The sequence below is a fragment of the Rhinatrema bivittatum genome, chromosome 3, assembly GCF_901001135.1.
Source record: "Rhinatrema bivittatum chromosome 3, aRhiBiv1.1, whole genome shotgun sequence".
In the NCBI taxonomy this organism is placed as follows: Eukaryota; Metazoa; Chordata; class Amphibia; order Gymnophiona; family Rhinatrematidae; genus Rhinatrema; species Rhinatrema bivittatum.
Genome location: NC_042617.1, coordinates 95,879,877 through 95,885,876, shown reverse-complemented (window position 1 = coordinate 95,885,876; position 6,000 = coordinate 95,879,877).

Genomic DNA, 6,000 nt, shown 5'->3' with positions numbered 1-6,000 from the left:
AAAGCCCTCCCACTGTTAGGGCAAACAGGCTTGAACTAGAGACTGGGAGGGAGGGGATTTTCAAAAGGATTTATGTATGTAAACCCAGGTTTTATGCACCTAAATAGCTTTTTCAAACCTGCTTGAGGAGAGGGGAAAGGGAGGGTTGTTCGTGAAAAAGGATGTGGTTTAGAGATTTCATGTGCACTTTTACTGACATTACAACGAGGCATTCTGGGTGGTGGAGTTAGGACAGGGACAGAACTTATACACATACATAAGATTTTCCTCAAGCAGGTGTAACTTTCTGCATATATGTCAGCACCGGTTCCATGTGCACCCGTGAATTTTGCAAAGCTTATCTATGCACATAAATCTGCTTTGAAGATTCTGGATAAAGTTTGCGGGTAAAAAAACACTCATAGACTTTATCCCATGCAAGCTGTTTGAAAATTGCCCTCCTTGAGTTTTGCAGTATCAAACCTTAGCTCAGTGAGTTATCCCTCCATCTGGCCTTTAATATCAGCACTAGCTGGGCCCAGATATCTAGCTCTCTATGAGTTCCCCCTTAGAACCCTTCCCAGTAATTCAACCTCTGATTGTTTGAACTATTTACGGTACTTCTTACTGCTTACTATTATAATTACCTATACCCTTAGATCTCAGCTCCTATAATCCGTTCCTATCTGGTTTTCATCCTGAGTTATTGTGTGTTCCTTCCTGTCCCTGTATATGTCTTCCTATCCTTGTATCTGACTGACCTTTGCTGGTCTTATGTCTCTGCCTGCCTGGAACTAATTGCCTGCAACTTCAGATTGCCCTGAAAGTGCAGACCTAGGCTTGCTTTCAATATTCTTTTAGATATTGTTTTTGGCTGCCCTTAACCTGCTCCACACCTAATACATACTAGCTCCTGCTCTCAGGGCTGCTCATTTAGCTGAAGAACAGAGTATATAGCTCAGAGCCAAAGATGGATATTGTGATGGTAATTTTGTCTGGGTTCCAAAAGACTGGGATCCATAGAACTGATGGGCTGATCCAAGTCTGCAGCAAAGTCATTACTTATATTTAAATATTCCCTCTGAAAAAATAGCAGAAATGACAGTGTATAACATCTCAAAACATTCTAAGATGCTATAGCTTTACATCTGTAAGATTCCTCTATAGAAAACTGAACTACAGAAATTATATTCCAGCCCTAAGAAACTAAGTAGTTATATATAGCAAATAAATATATTTGTGAAGCTAATTATAAATGTGGGATAACAGGAAAAAAGTCTTCTCCCAGTCTGTTAATATAACCCTACAAATGTCACACAATTATTTTGAAGAATTAAGAACTATAGATGTGCAAATAAAGTCAAATTAGTTCTCATTGTTCTGTTCATCCAAACCCTAGACTAAGGAAGGGAAAACTTGAAGTTAAAAATCAAACTCTCTCAAGTCATCTCCCCTGCCGCCGCCCCCCCCCCGCCCATCATACATACATATACAGTGGTTCTGGTCTAGATCTAATCCAAGCTCGTTTGTCTGACTATGAGAGAAGCCGTCGTTAACTCTAATAAAAAATGGCTGGTCACACGTCTGTTAAGGTACATACTGTGAATGGAATCCATTTTGTTGGCCATTTGGATAATCAGGATAATGTAGATTACATTAACAGCAATTACAATTGCTAAGTGTCTATTATAAAACTAGCTCCATTTAACATGTTTATTTGCAAAATGGAAAATAAATACAAGCAAGTGTTTCTACGAATGTATAGTATATAACTATGCATACATGCTAGTGATGTGTAGTCAGATGATTTGACAATGAAAAGTGCAACAAATCAGTCAATTTTCAGGTCAGTTTGTGTCAACCAAACTGAATGGGCATATTCTACCCAAAAATTAGGATCTTTTTCAGCCCATTTGATTTGGTCTCATTAAGGTCTAAGCAGGCAATAAGGCCATAGAGGAAAGATCCAGTTGGGGATGTAGAAGGAAGGAACAGGACCAATTATGATTCAATACTTTTTCCACCAGCCTATCCCAGTTGGTAGCAGCATAGATTCATCATTTTTTTAGGTGAAAATAAAACGAAAAGCACTTTGAGCAGCCAGTGATCATTTTGTTCTCAGTTGGATTTCACAGAGAAAATACATTTTGAAGTTCCTTGCTTCAAAGTTCCAGACTTGAAGAAAATATTAGGGATAAAGGTTTTGATTTATAAGGTAAAGCAAGGTGTGCTCTTAGAGTCACTGTAACTTTATCTTAGCTATGTTGCTAGCAGCAGAAAAACTGTATATCAGCAGGGTAAGTCCTGCATTTTTTTTCTACAGCAGGCAGGAAGTATCTGTCAGTGTCTAGAAAAACAGAGGGATAGAGAAAGAGAGATTTATATTTTTTTGCACTTATGTGCAGGGTGGGCAGTCATGTTGCAGACGTGGACCCTTGGGCCAAGGAAGAGTTGGTATAACTTGCAAGGAGGAGCCTTACAGGTCCCCACCGTCAGCTGGCTGAAGCAGAGGCCTAACTGGAGCTTCACAAATACCAGCCCTTGTCTCCCTTAGATTGAGCCCTCCGGTGCCAGGACCAGCTGGACTTAGGCGCAGACCTCTGTGGAGGTGAAGATCTGTTGCGTTCGTGCCTGTTCTCGCCCTCGCTCCACCCTCTCTACCTTGGTGGTGACTCCCTTCTGTTCTGACAGACAGATGCTGCCATGACTTCTCCTCGCTGCTTCTCCCCGGAATCCGCAGGCTGGGCTGATGCTGTGGATCCGCCATGTTCCTGATGATGTAAGGGCGCACGCGCGTGCGCGTGCTCCAGAGTTTGTACCAGCAAGGGGGCGAACCTTGGGGGCGTCCCCCCGTAGTGACGTCATCTGCTTCCAACTTAAAAGGTCTTTGCTTGCAACTATGAATCGAGTTAGCAAGGGAAGGAGGACATCTCTCTCTGCTGCTCTGCATCCACAAACTTACCGCTCTTTCTTCTTGATTTCAGACTGCTAAGACCGGATCCGGTACTCGCTCCTCGAGGGCCTATGTCCCTGAATGCTCAGAAGACTCCTTACTGCCTGGAAGCGATCGCAAACGTGAACACTTTGAGTTCTATTACAGATAGGAATCAGTATTCGCTCCACAAGGGCCTATGTTCCTAATCTCTGATGACTCTATTCTGTCTAAGACATTATCGCAGGTACGGAGATCATGAATTATATTTGCAGAAAGATCCATGCCAAAACCAGGGGCCAACTGACCTGTGCTCATTGAACTACCTTCCCCCACAGAGGAACCAGTTAGTGGAGCTCCAAAATCAGGCAACCCTTTAAGCAGCTCTTTTTCCATTCCTGCACTATGCTGGGAAGAATCAGGCTGAGAAAGGTAATTCTCTCTGAGCCTACAAACAGTGCTTTTTACACGTGCCGCCCGTGGCAACCCAGCGGCGCGGCCCTCTCACCTCTTCAGATAGACTCCAGCTGCTGGCTCCTCTTTACTGGCAGTGGTGGGCTGCCACCTCCAACCTTGGGTTCCCTCCGGTGCCTCAGGCCCTGCCACGTTGCCCAGTGTTGCCGACCAGGATGTCCCTGCTCGTCGGGCCTCTCCACGTGGCCCGCGGAGAGATGCCGCCACCAGCGCCGCACCCTTTCCTAGGTGCGTGCATCAGTGATTGTTTTAAGGGGCCCGTGACAGGAACCTGGCCGCGGACCTGGATGTTGACATCAGACTCTTTAACATATGTAAGCTCAGGCCTCGCTTCATAGCGTTGCCTTTGCAACACTTCTCCGAGTACTCCGAGTACTCGATGCTATCCTTTGGATCGTCTCATCGTGTTTCCTGTCTTCCTGTGGTTCCCGGTTCCTGTTCTCCTAGTTCCTGTTCGTCTATGTGTTGGATTGACTCCCTGGACTTGACCTCTGCTACGCCTGATTACTCTTCCGCTTCTCTCTGGCCCTGGACCTCTGCATTGCCTGACCACGTTTGCCTGCTCCATATCGTGACTATTGCCTGTACTGACTATACCTGCCTTCTTCGTGCCCTGACCCTCACTTTGTATGACTACTCTACAGTCTCTCCTTCATCCAGAGTTCTTCATTGCTTGCCACAACTACCATTCACAGCCGGCTCAGAATCCAACCTGTAAGTGACACCTCTCCTCGCCTATCCTCTGGATGTGGACTTTCAAGGCTCAGGCCTTCCTTTACTCGGTACCCTCAGTTCCCTATTGTTCCTTTGGCACCTGAGCTCTTGTACCGAATTTAGTTCAGGATAGAACTACACCATCTACCGACTGCTGTCTCTGGGCTGTATAGCTACTCACCTCTCGCTAATCTTGAGACCCTCGCTAATCTTGAGGCCTACCTGCCCACCTGCCAGCCCCAGCACCCAAAGGCTCAACCCAAGGGGAACGAGGACTGGTATAGGTGAAGCTCCAGTGGCCTCTAGCTTCAGCCCACTCCACCTGCTGACAGTGGGGACCCATAGGTCCTCGCCTACAGGTTGCGTTAACCCCATCTCAGCCCAAGGGTCCACCTCCGACAGCCTAACACAAATTTGAGGTAACACCAGGTTGAGATACCCGAATATGACAAGCAATACCATAGGGCAAGGCACTTAGGTTTCTTCCATATGGGTGCCTTAGTCACTTAATATATACCTAACAGGCACCTGACAACACTGTGCCTATATAAGTGCCCAATCTGAGCTCCCTCAGGATGCTCAGACAATGTGCGCATGAAAGGCGCATGCGTGTGCTTGTGTGCAAAAAAGTGCATGCGTGCACAAATGAATGGCCTGGTAGGTGCTCCTATTCACCTAACTAGGCACCTAGCTAGGCGCCCAACTAGGCACTGAACTAAACGCACAACAGGCCCCACATGCCTTTCAGCTGTTTTTTGGGGGTTTTTTTACAGCTATGTCCATGCCAGTTAAAAAATCAGCTACTGGATCAAAGCACTCATCTGAGGGACCATGGAAATCACCTCAGGAATTCTCAACTGAAGGAGGGACCATATGGTATCACCACAGGAGAGCGAGGCAAATTAATTTTTCTCTTCTTTTCTCCTTCAATACTTTAAATCAATCCCCAGTAGGGAGATGCACATCCACCATTTGCTTGAGATGGAGAATACTAGCGGGCTGATATCACTGCAGGGATATATATACTGTGATTCAACTTTGCTCCATCTCTATCTGCTGGTAAAGGTGCATAACCCACTGGTTTTGGATTCACTTGTCTGTACACTAAGAAATATTGCTAATACACAAAAGTCATACTGCTATTGAAACTGAAAGTTTCTGTTTGTAGGAATATGAAGAAAGGAAGTAAGAATATGAATATTTATGAAATGTGACTGAATATAACAGAAACAAAGGTTGATATCTTGATGGTTGCTGTTACAACTCAAAATTTCAAGTTGGTGCTCATTTGACCATTTTTCTGAGGTGCACAATACATTACACATAAATTTGTACGGTATAGTGCTGAATTTCCCTCAAATATCATTCATTTTGCACCATGAGAAAAAATATGCTGTGGGCTACACAGATATATCTGGATATTTGACCACTTATGTGGTTCAGGAAATTTTGCAGAATGTAGGCTTTTGTGATTTTGAAGAGACCATAGCCCAGAAGTAAGCAACTCTGATCCTTGAGTGCTGCAAGCAGGTTGGGTTTTCAGGATATCCACAATCAATATGCATGAGATGCATTTGCATGCAATGGAAGAAGTGGTTATCTGGAAAACCCAACTGGTTTGCGGTGCTTCAAGACCGGAGTTGTCTACCCCTGCCATATGAACAAGGTCCTAAATTGACCTTGGGTATGACAGGTAAAACTCAATTCATTTTACAGCCACATCTGTAGAGCACACCACATCTAAAGTGGGCAGCTTCAATCTATATTACAAAATTGGAATCAAATCTACTGGGACCTGCGGACACAACTGTGAACAGTATGTTAATTGCAGTTTTTGCTCAGTGTAAAACTTTTAGCAGTGAATAACTCATTTTTCTTCTAATTTTTTTTTATTTCTAATT